Source organism: Macaca thibetana, chromosome 1 (genome assembly GCF_024542745.1).
Source record: "Macaca thibetana thibetana isolate TM-01 chromosome 1, ASM2454274v1, whole genome shotgun sequence".
NCBI classification, from domain to species: domain Eukaryota; kingdom Metazoa; phylum Chordata; class Mammalia; order Primates; family Cercopithecidae; genus Macaca; species Macaca thibetana.
The window spans coordinates 131,998,966-132,019,639 of record NC_065578.1 but is presented as its reverse complement, the minus strand read 5'-3'; the positions used below and the strand labels follow the sequence as shown (position 1 = coordinate 132,019,639).

The window sequence follows — 20,674 nt, the reverse complement described above, 5'->3', positions numbered from 1 at the left end:
CTTTAAACAGTAAGCTTCTGTAGGGTATTTAAATTATATTCTGATTTGCTTATGCATATTCAGAAAGAGAAGTTTTGCATAAAATAAATCACATCAGTGATGAAGGTTAGTATGCGTGGAGACTTTCTTCAAGTTCATAAAAATCTATTTAAAAGACGTTGATGACCAGCTGTTAATCATTTACACTAAGAATTCTAAAAAGAAAGTAAAGCTGCAATAGAGAATATTTTCCAATAAAGAAAATCATTTGATACTAAAATATATGTCTAAAGACATTTGTCTTCTGTGAGGCTTCTGAGCAAAAACTATGTAGTAGTCCAGCCGCGGAGTGGTATGGCGCCTCTATGGTGAAATCAGAAATGCTTGGCAGAGCTTTTAACTGTTACAATAATGAGCACAGAAGCTCTTGGCCATTCAAGATGTGAAATGTCCTGCAAAACTTGTGGTGGTTCTGCCCAAGGAAGAATTGTCTTATTCCAAACACCAATAGAGTTCCCACTGAGAAACACATGGCTAAAATGTCATCTTATCTGACCGAAACTTGTCTGTCTTGAGGTAGAAGAATGGCTATTATGATTTGGTTAGCATCCTCCCAACTCTTGGAAGCCTATAATTCTTCTAAGGAAATGGAAGGAAGAGCAAATATAGCTTATGAAGACCTGTCCAGCTGTGATAGGAGCTGAAATACTACAATAAATTAAAGTCAGCCCATACGTAATGAGCCCCATTTCAATCCTTCTTCTAAAGACCACTCACATGACTCTGCTTAGCACTGAGGCACAACAGGAGAGCTGGGCTAGAGGAGGCTGAGGAGTAAGGATTGAAATGTCAGGCTCCCTTGGCCACAATGGATAGGCACAGGGTGACCAAGGTGAGCAAGGTGATCAAGAGTGCCTACGGCAGGACCTGAGGCTAAGCAGGCAGGGCATAAACACACTCTAGTGGGAATATAGTCAGGTTTGAGAGTCACAGGCATTCTTGACAACCCCTCTGTGTGGAAAAGTCTTTGAAGCCAGAGAAGATGCTCTCCCTGGATCAGGCAGCTGGGCTTCTGGGGGTCACTCCCTGAAGACATTCTGGGAGCCACCCTGGGGCTGGGAGGATGCAGATAACAGGTAACTGGAGGTCTTATTATGTATAAGGCTCATTTACTCAATTCCAGGCTAGTGCTTGGGGAGCCTGGGGAAAGCCTTTGCTTCAAGTTGGAATAATATTTGAGGAAGCTGGTTTATTTAGTTGATTTTTAATTATTTGAATAAGTGAGCGTGCATGTGTGCATGTGGTTTATTTTTTATTTTTTTATTTTTTTTGCAGATGTGTCTCAGAAATCCATACTGACAAATCTAGGCAGCTCAAGCTTAGAGCCATACCACCTTGGATTTCAGGAAATTTAGGGTCTTTTGCTTATAGGCAGGAACTCTATCTAGTATAAGAATCTGGTTTTCTTTTTGGAATAGAAGTATTTAAATATGGTCATCATTCTGCAGAGGACAGTTCATGGTGCCTGTCTTTGCCCTGTGGCATTCAGGATTGGAAGTACACTATCTTTAGATCCAAAGGTTTACTCCTGAAGGCTAGGAAACAGAAATTAGCTTTCGAACTCTGTTCTCTTTACCCAGATTTTTCTTTCCCTTTATTTTGTAGGCTTCTAATTGTCTGTGAAGACCCAACTTCAAATTTACTTCTCACTGAATACTTTCCATGAGATGTTTATTACTTCTTTAACAATTTCTTAGTCTTTCATGTGATATTTATCTGCGTTCATTCATTCTTTAAGCACTGAGCATATGTCAGGCCCTGTGCTAGTTGCTGGAAATACAGAAATGGACGAGGTGCTGCACCAAACCTTGAGGAGCTCATGGTTTAGTTGCAGGTGATAGACAATCATAATAACTGAAACGTAACTGTAAGTGATACAGGGAGGAGATAGTCCTTGATTACACTCAGGTTGATTATGGAAAATTACATTGTGTAGGTAAAGTGAGAACAGATTACAAAAGAGTATTTGAATGTATCACTTTTAAGAGCCTCTCAAGTGATTCTCACTTATCTCTCCTGCTCTTAGACTTTAAAGTTCCTTAGCAACTGCCCTCTCAAGGAAGTGATTCTCTCTCTCTTTTTTTTTTTAACCACTAACGATCGTATGCCCTCTCTCGGTCTTTCTGGTGATTTTGCTTCCTTGTTGAAAATAAATAAGTAAATAAATAAACATAACCTGCACTGGGATTTGGTATATTGACCTGTGAGGTGGGAAGATGGATTTGAAGTTGGCAAAAAAGAGGAAGAAAAACCAGCTAGGCTGCTGATGTAACAGAGATAATTGGGATTGATCTAAAGGTGTGGCAATTGGCCCAGAGGGGAGGGACACATGTGAGAGACATCTGAGGGAAATCAATAGGACTTGTAACTGAATCAATGTGTGGCTCAAAGGAGAGGAAAGAACCAATAATTTCATAAACTGCTCTCATCAGGTTCATTCATGTCGACTCTCTGATTATTTATAAATATATATAGCTTCTTCTTGTAACAGACGAATCAAAGAAAATGATCTGCACATTAAAGGTTCGTGATTAGATATCATTGGTGGCTATGAGATCTCAACAGGAAAGGAGTGGAATTGGGCAAAAGAGCTCAAGGCTTTATGATACTATTGCTTTGGGACAAATTAGGAAGATTGTAGAAATGGGGAACTGGGTTGATGATATAAAAATGTGTTATCTGGAAAAAAAGACAGGTATACCACTTCAGTAGCAATTAATATTTATCAAACACCTTCACAGATTTTTGTCTCACATAAGCCTCCAAATAACCCTCTGAAGTCAGTAGCAGTATCTAATTTTACAGATTAGAGATGTACAGAAAGTCCAATCGGCCACCAATAGCAAATATATTGGGATTTTATGCTAGAAAAAAATGAACACATGTGGAGTGACTATAGAAACAAAGCTGGCAAAATAGCCAAAAGAACTTGCTGTATAAAATCTTCTAGTTCTGCAGACTGCTTTATTTGGGGAGCAGATTCCAGTGGTTCTTATTATAGTTTGTTTATGGCATTCAATTTAGCTTAGGATCCTGGGTCTAGACCTCTTAAGAAGGCTTTGGAATTGTCAATGGGAGTCTTTCAGGGCCCCGAATAGGGCTCAAAACAGATTTAACTAGGTTCCTAAAGTTATGTCTACTCCCACACCGTCTTCCACACTATTTCTGTCACCTAGAGCTGGCATGTCCAAATTGTCTGTGTATGAAAACCGCTTTTTACGTCCAAATATTTCTTGGATCTCTAAATTGATAATGTTTGGATAATAATAGTTGTACTATTTGTACCTATTGATAGGAAAAATAAGTTCTGAAAAGGAGAACTATGAATTAGTAATTGGTGCTTTCAAATGAATTATGGTACTTTAAAAAAATACTTGCAGATGCTTTTGTCAGTATTTATTCAGACTGCATGTGAGAATTGACGCACACAGAAACCCTGGGACTTCTTGCAGTGACTCTGAGACAACTAGGAGAGAAGAGGGAATGATATTATGAGATGTATTTGGCAGGTCAGTAAGGCAGGCATAAATAAAGGGAATCTGGAGGAGAAATTCAGACAGGTGCTCTTGGTGGTTTATTAACCACAAAAAGAACACTCAGAGTGAAGTCTGAGTGATTCCTTATAGACATAGATACCACTTTGCTTAGGTCTAGTTCCACATAAGCAGAGCCTGAAATAAAGTCCTGGGTATATCCAGGAAGCAATACTTGGAAGACACTGGGAGAATAGTTAGTTTCCTTTTACCAGAACACAGGATCAGGGACTATAAGAGAAGTCCAGTTACAAAGTCAAGACCTCCTGGGTAAAAGGAAATTCTATTGACAAAGAACAAATGAGAATCCTATTGTTAAAGCTAGGGCTCTGTTTCCACATCAAGAGTGACTTGATGTTGACCTCAGAGTGACCCAGGAGCAATGTCTGTGGAGAGTGGTGGTGGAGAAGGTGCTGATAGCTTCCCATGTAGAAGTCCATAACATTGTTGACTTCTCACAGCAACCCTGGGAGGTGATATTGTCAGCCTTGCCGTGCAGATAGGAAACAAAAACCAGGGAGGTTAAGTATCATAACAGGACACATGCTTGTAATGGCGGATCTATGATTGGGAATGTATGCCTCTCTGTTCAAAGCCTGTACTCTACCTACAATATCATACTGTTTTAGTATCTCCTACTCAAGGTCATTGGTTCTTAGAGCGGGAGTTCAGGGTAAACAATAACAGTTCTTGGCCCACTTTAAACTTCTTTCCTATTTTCCTCTTTGGGGTTGTGCTGAGTGAAAAAGGGATGCACCAAGCTATTTTAGGAAATGGAGTGTATTATAATACACTATTATTGAACTTCCAGACTGATTGTAAAGTCCGAAGATATCGTGAACAGGATCCGAGATATGTGTAAATCCACAATTTGGAATGGGGTGGAGGCTCCTCCTTTTCCTAGGGGTACGGAGTAGTATAATTTAGTTATTATAGAGGAAAAAGCTGGTTAAAAACAACATCATGAGCTTACAATGCAACTACAGACTTCAGGGCTGGGCTGCATGTGTTTAAATCCTGATTCTGCCTTGAGGAATTAACTTATTTGAGGTCTCAGTTTCCTCATCCATAAAAAAGGATAATAAAATATCTATGTCATAGATTTATAGTGAAGATTAAATGAATAACATACTTAAAATAATGGCTACTATCTAGGATACATTCAATAAATGTACCAAAAGGAGATATCACAAAGAGGGGCAAACAGCCTGAAAGTGTTAAAATAATAAAAGGAAAACAAGGGAGAAGAGCTACCTTTTAATTGTATTTTAGCTGCTCGCAGCAGTCTTCTTTCCTTTTTCTTTCCTTCCTTCCTTCTTCCTTTTAATAAATACCTAACATCTACTATGCACCAGGCACTGCTCTAAGTGCAACAGATGCAAAAAGAGTACTTGCAGTGTCTGAGTAATTGCCCCGTAGACATAGGTAGCACCTTGCTTAGGTCAGGTTCCACAGAAGCAGAGTCTGAAATAAGGTCTTGGTTACAGTGATTGACTAAGGAGTGCCCTCAGAGGAAAGGGAATGAGAGAAGCAGGATGGGGAAGGGGAATCACTATGCAAGAACACGGTCTCAGCTGGAGCATAACTTCAGCCTGATCTAATGAAGGGATCTAGAATTGTGCCCTAGAGTTGGTCCCATCCTCAGACAGGAGGGGGTGGTGGCCTTTTGTACCCTTTGTGTCATTCATGAAGTCAAGTCCATCTTACATAAACTTCTATGATATGATAGTATATATTCTTCCTATTCTCCCTACTGGTTTACGATACCTTATGCCAAGAGTAACAGGAATAACATCTAACACTATAGTGCAGTGCATGGATACCCTTTATCTTATTTGATTTTCATCATGCTTGGTAAACCCATATACCTGACTTGGTAAATCTATCTATTTCTTTTTTCATTAATATTTTTCTTCCTTGTTTCAATCTATGAGAGGAATAGATTCCTAGATGCTGCCTAGATCAGCCACCTGGTGCTCTCATACTGTCTCTCATCTGATTGTTCTCCTCACTGTGACACCTCATCAAACTCTTTTTCTTTGACTGTTATTGAATGACCAGCACCTAAGAGAGAGGCTTTCTGCCCAAAGCTCTGAGCAAGGCATCCTTGACCTCTTTGTTCCTCAGGCTGTATACAACAGGGTTCAGCAGAGGAGTAATAACAGTGTATGTCACAGAGATAAGTCTGTCCTACAGGGAATTTTGGGATTTCGGTTTTAAGTAGATGAAAGAGGTACAGTCATAGTGGACAATGACCACTGTGAGGTGTGAGGCACAAGTAGCAAAAGCCTTTCTCCAGCCGTCAGCTGATGCAATCTTGAGGATGGTGGTGACAATTAGGACTTAGGAGACTAAGATCAAGACCATGGGCAGAACAAGGGCACGGAGACTGATGAGCAAAGTAATAAATTCCTTGATAGTAGTGTCTGCACAGGTGAACTTCATTATGGGCCGGATATCACAAAAGAAGTGGGAAATGAGATTAGCATCACAGAAGGGAAGGCTGAACACAGAAGACACCTGAATGATAGCTGTGCTCAGGCCAATGCTCCAGGATCCACTTGCCAGTTGTATACAAGCCTTTTTGCCCATGATGACCGAATACCATAGGGGCTTACAGATGACCACATAGTGGTCATACCCCATGACCATGAGCAGGAAGCAGTTATTGACACCAAAAGTGAGATAGAAAAAGAACTGAGTGGCATAGCCTGGGATGGAGATGGTTTATTGAGGACTGAGGAGACTGGACAGCATTTGGGGGATGATGGCCACAGTATAACAGGTCTCAGAAATAGACAGCACACTCAGGAAGAAATACATGGGTGTGTGAAATTGATGGTTAAGGCAGATAACTGTCAAGATGATAGCAATGCTGGCAAGGGTCAAAAGGTACAAGACCAAAAAGACCACAAAGAAGATGTGTCTGTGATGCCACTCAAAAATGGAGAAACCCTCAAATGTAAACTCTGTCACAGCCATGAAATTGGGCCTTGGCATTGAGGAGAATCTGAGTCTGAAAGAGATGAGGTGGGAATGTTGAACATCCAGGCTGGAAACACTGGGCTGGTCCAGGATGATCATCAGCCATATGCAGGCACAGAAATGGGGTGTAGCTCTGGGTTTCAGACGCTCTCAACATTCAGACACGGGCAAGTGCTGAAAGACCCTTCAAGGTTCTCTGGGACCTGAGACTTGGGGACAGATGTAGTATATGTATATTGACAGGAAGCAATTATGAAAACTGAGTACAGATGCCCTTCAATGTATGATGAGGCTACATCCTGATAAGCCCATCATACGTTGAAAATATTATGTTAAAAATGCATTTAATACACCTGACTGAACATCATAGCTTGCCCTAGCTAAACTTAAATGTACTCAGAACACTTGCATTAGCCTACAACTGGGAAAATCACCTAAAATAAAGTCTATTTTATGATGAAGTGTTGAATATCATAGGTAATTTTTGAATATTGTATTGCAAGTGAAAAACCAAATGGTTGTATAGGTACACGAAGTATAAATTCTTCCGTATGCATACCACTCTCACACTATTATAAAGTCAGAGACTGTATGTATTGGAAATCCCTAACTGGTTTAACTAGAAGTAGATGTAGACCAGAGAAAGCACTGAATACGTGTGCCCAGGCCTGAAACTCTACTCAGACTTACCTGGTTTAAATCAGCAATGGCACATTGCTTGTTGAAGGCCAGTGCAAAGGGACGTACCTAAAGAGTGAATGAGTTCAAGCCAAGAACAGATGGCTGTGTGAGGCACACTCCTGGGAAGTCAAGAGAGGACCATTCTCCTGTGTCCCAGGACTCTGGAGTTCCTCTCCTCAAAACCTGCTCCATCTGTGTTCAGAAGGGCTTCCATTTGGTAAGTCAAGGTAGAAAGCACTGCCTTCTCTCAAGGTTCAAATTCACAGTGGCCGGTGTCTGGAATAAGGAAGTGAGAGGAGACACCCCTTTTCTCCCGTGTGGATAGTCCAGTGTGCTGACCTAGAACATTCTGTGGTGTGTAGCCACTTCTCTTTTCAGTCTTGCTTTCTTCCAATAGCCCCAAATATCACGTGTTTAATACCCGAGTCTCCCCGTTCTGTGTGAAGGGTAGTTTCTGCTTCTGTTTTTTAGTCTCTAAACACAATAAAGTCTTGGAAGGTTTTTTACAGATTTAAAATACTAGTAACTATAAGACAACAGCAATAGAAACAACAAAATATTTAAGTTCATAGTAATCTCTGGCTTTAACCCCAGTGTAAATGGAGGGAAGCCTGATTTTCTTTGCTCGTTTCATTTGTCTCCATTTGCTCATCTATAAAATAGAATAATAATATCTACTTCATAGTGTTGCTATGGAGATCATATGAATTACTGTATGTAAATTGCCAAGTGCAGTTCCTGATACATAACAAGAAAATACTACATTAAATTTCTGCTTTTCTCCTTTCTTCCATCCTTCCCATCCCCACTCGCCATAACTCTGGGTTATACTTGTATGCTTGGCTACCCAGGCATACACCCACACACACACACACACCCCTTATTTTTTTTTCCTCTCTTTCTTTTCTTCATGTTCGTGGATGGTTGTTGTTATTAATTTCTTCAATCCCTATTGGAAGGTCCGGTCTTTACTTTCCATACTCACTTCTCTTCCAACTCTAGATTTTGAAATGTGTGGGTATTGGGGGCAGGGTAGTCTGGAGTTAAATACCTCTGTGATCAAACTCAAGCCCCACTTACTCATATATGACCTTGGAAACAGTTCTCACCTCTCTAGGTCTCAATTTCTTCACTTGTAAGATGAAGACTGTGCTAATATCTATCTCAGAGACTGCTATGAAGAAGAGCTGAGTGGCACAATCTGGGATAGAGATGGTTTGTTGAGGGCTGCAGAGACTGGACAGCATTTCAATGGGAATACACTGGATAAGGCATTTAGGGTTTGGAAACTTTGCCCATGATTTCTTAAGACTGATACCCAGATTATCCTTTCTGGGTGATTTTTTTTTTACTATTTATGCTTTTTGATTCCTAAGTTTTGTGACACAGCTGTATATTCATTTTTTCCACTTGATAATTATCTCAGGAGATAAAAGAGAGTGATGAGGGTTATGAGGTTATGAGATGAGGGCCATGAGGTCACATTTAGTTACAGAACAAGAATCCCTACATTATCAAGTCCTGAAATGTGACTTACATATCACTGGGCAGAACAGAGGCTTATTCAGGATTCAGGAGAGTGAGGCTTGAAACCAGAATTTCCAGGACTCTTATTGTACTGTGGCAGACACAGCACACAGATAATTTTCCGAAATGGAGGACTAGAAGTAAAACAGAATCTACCAGGACGTTTCAGTTAATTTATCTCCCTGATCAGTCAGATCTGGGCGTAACAAACATACAGAAAGCAGCACCAGGCTCTCCTGCACCTCTCCATTGCCCTGTCCCTTTAAGTCCGAATTGCTGGTTGCCCAAGAGGACCATTCTCCCAGGACTCTGGAATCCCTCTCCCCAAAACCACAATGATGGTCTGCAAGGCAGCAATAGCACAATCAAACACTCTGATGTCTGGGGATCTCATTATAAAAGTGGCTCATCAACAATCATACAGATAGTACTAGACAGTCTTGGTTTTTCATACAGGAAGAAGTATTTGCATCAGCATAATGTCCTGCACTGCTCCGTGGTTGAAGAGGACCTCATGCCTTATGATCGCATTAAGGGGAGGGCCTCAGAACCAATCGTGTTTAAGGATGCAGCTTCGTGAGACAAATCACTCACACTCCAGGGTCTCTCTGTCCTAACTGCTGAAGGACCAACTCTGAGGCCTCTTCAATTTGAATGTTGTGGGAACCATGACTCATTCATTTACTGATTTCTTCAGCAAATACTCGTAGAATGTCTCTCGCATGCTAGGAACATGGAATACAGCAGAAACTGGGAACACTGTACCTGTAGTGTAAGCCAGTTTTGCCTGCTTTGCAGTACCTGGCCACCCCTGTGTGTTACCCACAAAAAGCTGAGCACCTTCTCCTTGAGGAAGATCAGAAGGAAGACCTTTACTGAAGTAATTCCTGTAGCCCCCTCTTTCTCTCTCCAGCACTTAGACGATCAACTGACCCATCCTTGCTCTTCTTTTAGAAGGTGAGCCCAAGATGGGCCTTTCTGAAGGTTGGAAGAGAATTGGATATCAAATCCCCCAGGATACCCTAAGACTTGGGCTCTTCAGTAATTCCTAGTTCTGGTGCTCAGTTTGTACCTTTCTCTTAGAGACTCAGAAAATGGAAAGGATTTCCTTTCTGAGTACCAACATACTGAGAAATAAATATTTGAAAGCAGTTTATTGTGGTGTCTTTGACGAGCCAAGTAAGCTGGAAGAGACTGACAAGCATGGAAGAGTTGCCAGGCATTCAGTTCAATTCCACATAATCTCTCTTAAGGCCTTCAAACATTTACCCAACAGAAACTGGAAATACTTGAGCTCATAAGCTATTAAGATCCAAAGTCCCACAGGCAAGAGATGAATTTACGGCATATTTATGATTGCTTGAGAATGGCCAGTGTGTAACTTCATTAGGACTGTTTGAAATCCTTTAGGGAGCAGTTAAGGAAGGCTTAAAATTGGGCAGCAAGTCTTATCAAGACCCTGAAATAATCAGTTAATCTTGGGCTTTTTTGTCAATGTCTCTTCTTTATAGTTCTCCTGGTAGCTATTTAAATATGTAGCTCTTTGAAATTAGAAATAGAATGGAATTGAAACCTATGAGAAAGAAAAGAAAACCCCAATACTGAAATTATGAACAGGAAAGTGACTGACTTTTTAAAATATAAGTTTTATTGTGTGTTTATCTGAAGAAAGATGGGTTTAGAGGAAAAAGGCTAAGAAAATCTAGGATGAATGTAGGCTTTTTTCTGACAAAGAAGAAAAATATATTGACGATTACATCATCTGCACATTTTGACAACTTTGTCTTTTCTGTTCTGATTTTTATCTCTCTTATTTATTTCTGTTCACATTGCATTTGGTTATGGAATATAATATTCAATACTAACAGTTACAGATACTTTTTTGTCTTTTTTCAGACTTTAAACGCTTTTCATGTTTTATTAACCAGTAAACATGATGCTTGCTATAGATCTCTGGCAGATATAAGGAAGTTCCCTTCTATTCCTGATTTGTTTGCAAGTTTATCATAAATGGTCTGTCAAATTTTCAACTAGTTTCTTTTCTGCATTCATTGGCATAATCATATGTTTTTTTATTCTTTAAGTTGTTAGGGATGAATTACATTAATAGATTTTTAAAATATTGGCTCATTCATACATTTTAAAGGAAACCCTTGCTTGATCTTTTTATGTACTGCTGAATTCAGTTTACTATTTTTTCATCTATCCATTATTGGCCGATAATTATCTTTTCCTACTTGGCTATGTTTGATTTGCAATTAGCAGCCTCTTTAAATGCTGGCAAAATCTCACACCTTTCTATCCTCCGAGCATGATGTTGTTTTTCGTGTCTTTGTTTTTGGAAAGAGTAGGTTTTTCACTACTAGCATTTCCTTTTTTATGGGGTTTTCATTCTAGTACATTTTCTATTTCTTGTCTAATTATGGTAATATATCCTTTTCTCCAAATCTGCCCTTTTTATATACCTTTTAAAAATAAATTCGTACATAGTTGTTCAAAATATGCTTTTATAAGTATTTTGTTCCTCTGTGTCTGTCCTTGTATCCTACTTTATATTGTTTCTTGTGTCTCTTTGATTTTTGTTGATCATGGTTGTCAGGGGTTTCATTTCTAATTAATCTCTTCAGCTATCCAAACTTAAAAAATAAAATTTCTATGGTTTTAGTTTTCTTTATTTTTGCATTTAAATTCATCATAATTATTTGTTTTTACTTTCTCTAGATTTGCTACTCTTTTTGAAACTTTTTGAAACTTTTTGAATTTAAATACTCATTTATTATTTTCCAGTACATATATAAAGCAGTTCTGAGAACTGCTTTGGATGTATGTCATTAGTTTTGTAGTCTTTTTGTGAAGTCATAGTAGTATATATTTAAAAATTTTATTTTTCTTTTTTCTTTACCTCATAGTTTATTTAGATATTTATGTTAAGAGAATAAGCTTAATACAGGAGTCAAGAGCACTTGTGTCTCTCTCTGACACTCACTAACTACATAACCTTGGACATATTGCTCAATCTCTCTGTGCTTCAATTTTATTTGTATATTGAGAGGAATACTAGTACCTACCTCAAGCAATATTAAAGACTGAATGAGTAAATATTCCAAAGTGCTTAGAATAATGGCTAACATACAATAAATGCTATGTATGTGTTTATTAACTATCTATGATGTATATAGACCTTTGAAGGAGGTTAATGGAGAAGAGTTTGGCTACTTCTTTTTTGGTTGATTTCTTATTTTATTGCATTGTGGGCCATGAAAAAAATATTTACGTAGTATCAATATTGAGACATCCTTTGGGATCAAAAGAGTGAACATTCTCTTTGTGAAGGTTTGAGTTTTAGATTAGGTTTGTTAATTATTGCTACAGCTCTTTTAAGTCCTACTGAACCATTGAATGTTTTGTTAGTTTCAGAAAAAAAAATGTGTTATCTCCAGCTATGATTGTGTGTTTGTCAGTTTATCCTAGTAGTTTTATCAGTTTTTGCATAGTACATTTTGAAACTAAGTTGTTAGGAGCTTATACATTCATAAATGGAATATCTTCCTGGTGAATTATTTTATCAACATCATAAGTTCCTTAGTTGTTTGCACTTTAAATTATATTTTGTTTGTTTGAGCAATATTATATCAATTTTCTTTTTGTTTTCATTTGCTTGAATACCATTTTCAGCCTCTTTATTTTCCAACTTTTTGTCATTTTAATATACATTTTAAAAAATTAAAGTGGCAGGTTATAAAAATTCAGTCTGAGAGCCTCTGTGTTTCCATGAATTAGTTTAATCCATTCACATTTATTGTAATTAAATAAATTTTTTAATATTACTTACATCATGTTTTATATTTTTTACTTACTATGTTTTCCTAATTTCTACTTGTTTCTTAGCCAGCCTTTTGGTTAATTGTTTTTAAAAACTTGTTTCCATTGTTCACTATGCACACTATGCAGTTAGATATCCACCATTTCTATTTCTCCAGCAGTCATCCTTAATTTTTAGAGTTTAATTTTATTTTTGCTAAATAATCCAAATATAGAATTTAAGATGTGAAATAGCACTACATTATTTTAAAAGTTAGTTATTATCCACACATAATTCTTGATTTTTGGAGGTAGCCACTTTCAGTTCTTTTACCTGTTTCTTATGTTATGCATCTTTATGTTTCTGCTATATTGTATAAAATATGCACATAATGATATTTCTTGATGTCTAAATGTTCGGCATTATCTCTTGACTTCCTAGCTCATTTACAACACCATCTCTGTGCACATGAACACAAATACACCCACATAATTGTCCTGTCATCTTTTCAGTAAAAATTAAATCTATTTTCAGTACATACGTTATTATGATATGAACATATTTTTCACAACTGAACTGTGCAGCTTACTATAAGTGCATATCTCTTCCTTTACAATTATTTTCTTGCTAATTTTTTGTAACTGAACTCTGTTATTAAGTTTTCAAGTATCTTGAATGAATCCTCAAACTCTCCATCAGAACTATAAAGCCTTTCCTCTATAGATACAGTTAGATACAGTCAAATACATGAGATAAATAAATACAGGTCATATTTATTTATTTTTTAATTTAGGATTCTAGTTATTTTATTTTTTTTCTTTTTGGCCTAATACCACCCTTCTGAAGTTCTTTACTCTCCTGCAATCTGGATCTGATTGTTCTCTAGGACTGCTACAGGATTATAGTGCTGGAGATTTTCCTCACCAACATGTTAGAATTTTCTTGTCCCTCGCCTATGTTAGTTTTCCTGCTTTCTAGATCCCTCATTTTGATGGAGAACTCTTCAATAACTATCTGAGAACAAGAAAATGGGATGTAAATTTTTTGAAATGTCCACTTCTCTAAATATATGTTTATTGTATCCACATATGTTGTATGTTGTTGGATGTATTAATCTCTTTTAGAAATATTTTTATATCACAGTTTTGAAGGCATTATTTCATTGTTTACCAGCTTCTAGTGTAATTATTGAAAAGTTTAATTCCATTTGAAATCTCAGTCTTCTAATACGATGTATTTTTCTCCCTTTCTTTGTCTGGAAACTCTTAGCATTTTTCTTTATCCCTAGAATTTTGATGTAACATGATGGTACTCTTCAGTGTGTGTTCCTTTCTTATTTTCTTTCTTGCTCTGTTAGTTACTCAATCTGGAAATTTATATTCTTCAGTATTTTGAAATACTGTTTTCCTTGATGTTTTTCTTCCTCTATTTTCTTGTTTGGAACTCATATTTGTTGGACATTGTACCTCTTCTACCAATCTTCACATTATTTTGTCTCTTATTTCCTTTTTTCTCTTTCTATTATATTTTCCAGAATGCTTCCTCAAAATTATCTTCCAATTTGTTAATTTATTATTGAAAGAAATGGTCTTATTTTCCAAAGTTTTCTTTTTGTAGAAGGCTGTTTTTATTTCATGGACACACTCAGTTCTTTCATCTCATTGAGGATATCAAACACGTGTGCATACACATCATATATATATACATACACATACACATACACATACATGTATTTCAATATACATATATGTATACTTATATATTTATTTATTTATTTATTCTATTTTTATTATACTTTAAGTTCTAAGGTACATGTGCACAACGTGCAGGTTTGTTATGTATGTATACATGTGCCATGTTGGTGTGCTGCACCCATTAACTCGTCATTTACATTAGGTATATCTCCTAATGCTATCCTTGCCCCCCCTACTCCCCCTCCACCCACAACAGGCCCCAGTGTATGATGTTCCCCTTCCTGTGTCCAAGTGTTCCCATTGTTCAAGTCTCACCTATAAGTGAGAACATGCAGTGTTTGGTTTTCTGTTTTGCAATAGTTTGCTGAGAATGATGGATTCCAGCTGCATCCGTGTCCCTAGAAGGGACACGAACTCATCCTTTTTTATGGCTGCATAGTATTCCATGGTGTATATGTGCCATATTTTCTTAATCCAGTCTGTCACTGATGGACATTTGGGTTGATTCCAAGTCTTTGCTATTGTGAATAGTGCCGCAATAAACATACGTGTGCATGTGTCTTTATAGCAGCATGATTTATAATCCTATGGATATATACCCAGTAGTGGGATGGCTGAGTCAAATGGTATTTCTAGCTCTAGATCCTTGAGGAATCGCCACACTGTCTTCCACAATAGTTGAACTAGTTTGCAGTCCCAACAACAGTGTAAAAGTGTTCCTATTTCTCCACATCCTCTCCAGCACCTGTTGTTTCCTGAGTTTTTAATGATCGCCATTCTAACTGGTGTGAGATGGTATCTCATTGTGATTTTGATTTGCATTTGTCTGACAGTGAGTGATGATGAGCATTTTCTCATGTCTCTGTTGGCTACATAAATGTCAACTTTTGAGAAGTGTCTGTTCATATCCTTTGCCCACTTTTTGATGGGGTTGTTCTTTCTTGTAGATTTGTTTGAGTTCTTTGTAGGTTCTGGATATTAGCCCTTTGTCAGATAAGTAGATTGCAAAATTTTTCTCCCATTCTGTAGGTTGCTTCTTCACTCTGATGGTAGTTTCTTTTGCTGTGCAGAAGCTCTTTAGTTTAATGAGATCCCATTTGTCAATTTTGGCTTTTGTTGTCATGGTTTTTGGTGTTTTAGACATGAAGTCCTTGCCCATACCTAAGTCCTGAATAGTATTGCCTAGGTTTTCTTCTAGGGTTTATACGGTTTTAGGTCTAACATTTAAGTCTCTAATCCATCTTGAATTAATTTTTGTATAAGGCGTAAGGAAGGGATCCAGTTCAAGCCTTCTACTTACGGCTAGCCAGTTTTCCCAGCACCATTTATTAAACAGGGAATCCTTTCCCCATTTCTTGTTTCTGTCAGGTTTGTCAAAGATTAGATGGCTGTAGATGTGTTTTTTGAAGGCTCTATTCTGTTCCATTTGTCTGTATCTCTGTTTTGGTACCAGTACCATGCTGTTGTGGTTACTGTAGACTTACAGTATAGTTTGAAGTCAGGTAGCGTGATGCTTCCAGCTTTGTTCTTTTGGCTTAGGACCGTCTTGGCAACATGGGCTCCTTTTTGGTTCCATATGAACGTTAAAGTAGTTTTTTCCAATTCTGTGAAGAAAATCATTGGTAGCTTAATGGGGATGGAATTGAATCTATAAATTACCTTGGGTAGTATGGCCATTTTCATGATATTGATTCTTTCTATTCATGAGCATGGAATGTTTTTCCATTTGTTTGTGTCCTCTTTTATTTCATTGAGCAGTGGTTTGTAGTTCTCCTTGAAGAGGTCCTTCACATCCCTGTAAGGTGGATTCACAGGTATTTTATCCTATTTGAAGCAATTGTGAATGGGAGTTCACTCATGATTTGGCTCTCCATTTGTCTGTTATTGGTGTATAAGAATACTGGTGGTTTTTGCACACTAATTGTATATCCTGAGACTTTGCTGAAGTTGCTTATCAGCTTAAGGAGATTTTGGGCTGAGACGATGGGGTTTTCTAAATATACAATCATGTCATCGGCAAACAGGGACAATTTGACTTCCTCTTTTTCTAATTGAATATGCTTTATTTCTTTCTCTTGCCTGATTGCTCTGGCAAGACCTTCCAACACTATGTTGAATAGGAGTGGTGAGAGAGGGCATCCCTGTCTTGTGCCAGTTTTCAAGGGGAGTGCTTCCAGTTTTTGTCCATTCAGTATGATATTGGCTGTGGGTTTGTCATAAATAGCTCTTATAATTTTGAGATATGTTCCATCAATACCGAATTTATTGAGAGTTTTTAACATGAAGGGCTGTTGAATTTTATCAAAGGCCTTTTCTGAATCTATTGAGATAATAGACGTGGTTTTTGTCTTTGGTTCTGTTTATATGCTGGATTACATTAATTGATTTGTGTATCTTGAACCAGCCTTGCATCCCAGGGATGAAGTCCACTTGATCATGGCGGATAAGCTTTTTGATGTGCTGCTGGATTCAGTTTGCCATTATTTTATTGAGGATTTTTGCATCGATATTCATCAGGGATACTTGTCTAAAATTCTCTTTTTTTTGTTGTGTCTCTGCCAAGCTTTGCTATCAGGATGATGTTGGCCTCATAAAATGAGTTAGGGAGGATTCCTTCTTTTTTTATTGATCGGAATAATTTCGGAAGGAATAGTACCAGCTCCTCCTTGTACCTCTGGTAGAATTCGGCTGTGAATCCATCTGGTCCTGGACTTTTTTTGGTTGGTAGACTATTAATTATTGCCTCAATTTCAGAGCCTGCTATTGGTCTATTCAGGGAATCAACTTTTTCCTGGTTTAGTCTTGGGAGAGTGTAAGTGTCCAGGAATTTATCCATTTCTTCTAGGTTTTCTAGTTTATTTGTGTAGTGGTGTTCATAGTATTCTCTGATGGTAGTTTGTATTTCTGTGGGGTCGGTGGTGATAACCCCTTTATCATTTTTTATTGCATCTATTTGATTCTTCTCTCTGTTCTTCTTTATTAGTCTTTCTAGCAGTCTATCAATTTTGTTGATCCTTTCAGAAAACCAGCTCCTGGATTCATTGATTTTTTGGAGGGATTTTTGTGTCTCTTTCTCCTTCAGTTCTGCTCTGATCTTAGTTATTTCTTGCCTTCTGCCAGCTTTTGAATGTGTTTGCTCTTGCTTCTCTAGTTCTTTTAATTGTGATGTTAGGATGTCAATTTCAGATCTTTCCTGCATTCTCTTGTGGGCATTTAGTGCTATAAATTTCCCTCTACACACTGCTTTAAAAGTGTCCCAGAGATTGTGGTGTGTTGTATCTTTGTTCTCATTGGTTTCAAAGAACATCCTTATTTCTGCCTTCTTTTCATTATGTACCCGATAGTCATTCAGGAGCAGGTTGTTCAGTTTTCATGGAGTTGAGTGGTTTTGATTGAGTTTCTTAATCCTGAGTTCTAGTTTGATTGCACTGTGGTCTGAGAGACAGTTTGTTATCATTTCTGTTCTTTTACATTTGCTGAGCAGTGCTTTATTTCCAATTATGTGGTCAATTTTGGAATAAGTGCAATGTGGTGCTGAGAAGAATGTATATTCTGTTGATTTCGGGTAGAGAGTTCTGTAGATGTCTATTAGGTCCACTTGGTGCAGAGTTGAGTTCAATTCCTGGATATCTTTGTTAACTTTCTGTCTCGTTGATCTGTCTAATGTTGACAGTGGGGTGTTAAAGTCTCCCATTATTATTGTGTGGGGGTCTAAGTCTCTTTGTAAGTCTCTAAGGACTTACTTTATGAATCTAGGTGCTCCTGTATTGGATGCATATGTATTTATGGTAATTAGGTCTTCTTGTTGAATTGATCTCTTTACCATTATGTAATGGCCTTCTTTGCCTCTTTTGATCTTTGTTGGTTTAAAGTCTGTTTTATTAGAGACTAGGATTGCAACCCCTGCCTTTTTTGTTTTCCATTTGCTTGGTAGATCTTCCTCCATCCCTTTATTTTAAGCCTATGTGTGTCTCTGCACATGAGATGGGTCTCCTGAATACAGAAAACTGATGGGTCTTTCCTCTTTATACAACTTGTCAGTCTGTGTCTTTTAATTGGAGCATTTATCCCATTTACTTTTAAGGTTAATATTTTTATGAGTGAATTTGAGCCTGTCATTATGATGTTAGCTAGTTATTTTGCTCATTAGTTGATGCAGTTTCTTTCTAGCATCGATGGTCTTTATATTTTGGCATGTTTTTGCAGTGGCTGGTACCAGTTGTTCCTTTCCATGTTTAGTGCTTCCTTCAGGAGCTCTTGTGGGGCAGGCCTGGTGGTGACAAAATCTCTCAGCATTTGCTTGTCTTGTAAAGGATTTTATTTCTCCTTCACTTATGAAACTTAGTTTGACTGGATATGAAATTCTGGGTTTAAAATTCTTTTCTTTAAGAATGTTGAATATTGGCTCCCACTCTCTTCTGGCTTGTAGTTTTTCTGCTGAGAGACCTGCTGTTAGTCTGATAGGGTTCCCTTTGTGGGTAACCCGACCTTTCTCTCTGGCTGCCCTGAACATTTTTTCCTTCATTTCAACTTTGGTGAATCTGACAGTTATGTGTCTTGGCGTTGCTCTTCTCGAAGAGTATCTTTGCGGCATTCTCTTTATTTCCTGAATTTGAATGCTGGCCTGCCTTGCTAGGTTGGGGAAGTTCTCCTGGATGATATCCTGCGGAGTGTTTTCCAACTTGGTTCCATTCTCCCTGTCACTTTCAGGTGCAGCAATTAGATGTAGATTTGCTCTTTTCATAGAGTCCCATATTTCTTAGAGGCTTTGTTCATTTCTTTTTACTCTTTTTTGTCTTAGCTTCTCTTCTCACTTCATTTCATTCATTTGATCTTCAATCACTGATACCTTTTCTTCCACTTCATTGAGTTGGTTACTGAAGCTTGTGCATTTCTCATGTAGTTCTCATGTCATGGTTTTCACCTCTATCAGTTTGTTTATGGAATTCTCTGCATTGTTTATTCTAGTAATCTATTCTTCCAATCTTTTTTCAAGGTTTTTAGTTTCTTTGCACTGGATTTGTAATTCCTCCTTTAGCTTGGAAATGTTTGATTGTCTGAAGTCTTCTTCTCTCAACTCGTCAAAGTCATTCTCCGTCCAGCTTTGTTCCTTTGCTGGCGTGGAGCTGTGTTCCTTTGGAGGGGGAGAGGCATTCTGATTTTTAGAATTTCCTGCTTTTCTGTACTGCTTTTTCCCCATCTTTGTGGTTTTATCTACCTTTGATCTTTGATGATGGTGACGTACAGTTGGGGGTTTTGGTGTGGATATCCTTTCTGTTTGTTATTTTTCCTTCTAACAGTCAGGACCCTCAGCTGCAGGTCTGTTGGAGTTTGCTCAAGGTCCACTCCAGACCCTGTTTGCCTGACTATCAGCAGTGGAAGCTGCAGAAGAGTGAATATTGCTGAACAGCAAATGTTGCTGTCTGATCGTTCCTCTGGAAGCTTCGTCTCAGAAGTGTACCCTGCCGTGTGAGGTGTGAGGTGTCAGTCTGCCCCTAGTGGGGGATGTCTCCCAGTTAGGATACTCGTAGGTCAGGGACCCACTTGAGCAGACATTCTGTCCATTCTCAGATCTCAAACTCCATGCTGGGAAAACCACTACTCTTCAAAGCTGTCAGACAGGGACATTTACATCTGCAGAGGTTTCTACTGCCTTTTTGCTATGCTCTGTTCCCAGAGGTGGAGTCTACAGAGGCAGGCAGGCCTCCTTGAGCTTCGGTGGGCTCCACAAGTTCAAGTCTCCCAGCTGTTTTGTTTACCTACTTAAGCCTCAGCAATGGCGGGTGCCCCTCCCCCAGCCTTTCTGCCACCTTGCAGTTAGATCTCAGACTGCTGTGCTAGCAATGAGGGGGGCTCCATGGGCATGGGACCCTCCGAGCCAGGCACGGGATATAATCTCCTGGTGTGCCAGTTTGCTGAGACAGTATTAGGGTGGGAGTGACGTGATTTTCCAGGTGTTGTGTGTCACTGTTTCCCTTGGCTAGGAAAGGGAACTCCCTTCCCCCTTGCACTTACCGGGTAAGGCAATGTCTCACCCTCCTTCAGCTCTAGCTCATTGGGCTGCACCTACTGTCCTTCCCCCACTGTCCAACATGCCCCAGTGTGGAGAACCCAGTACTTCAGTTGGAAATGCAGAAATCACCCATCTTCTGTGTCACTCACGCTGGGAGCTGGAGGCTGCAGCAGTTCCTATTTGGCCATCTTGGCGCAGATCCCCTACTTATATATTTATATTATATATTTACATATCTATATGTAATATATACTTAATTTAAATATATATGTGTATTCACATACATGTATACACACATATATGCACATATACATATATGTGTATTTACATATATTTAAATCATATGTATGTACACATACGTATATGTGCATATTAACACATATGTAAATATTAAATTATT

At 38.3% G+C, this 20,674-nt stretch overlaps 1 protein-coding gene and 1 pseudogene across 1 annotated transcript in view; both read right to left on the bottom strand.

Moving 5' to 3' along the window:
- LOC126935658 (sodium/potassium-transporting ATPase subunit alpha-2) overlaps nucleotides 1-20,674 on the bottom strand; it is a 907,274-nt gene that overhangs the window by 723,198 nt on the left and 163,402 nt on the right. The window lies entirely within an intron of this gene.
- Nucleotides 5,637-6,572, bottom strand: LOC126936372 (olfactory receptor 10J4-like; annotated as a pseudogene).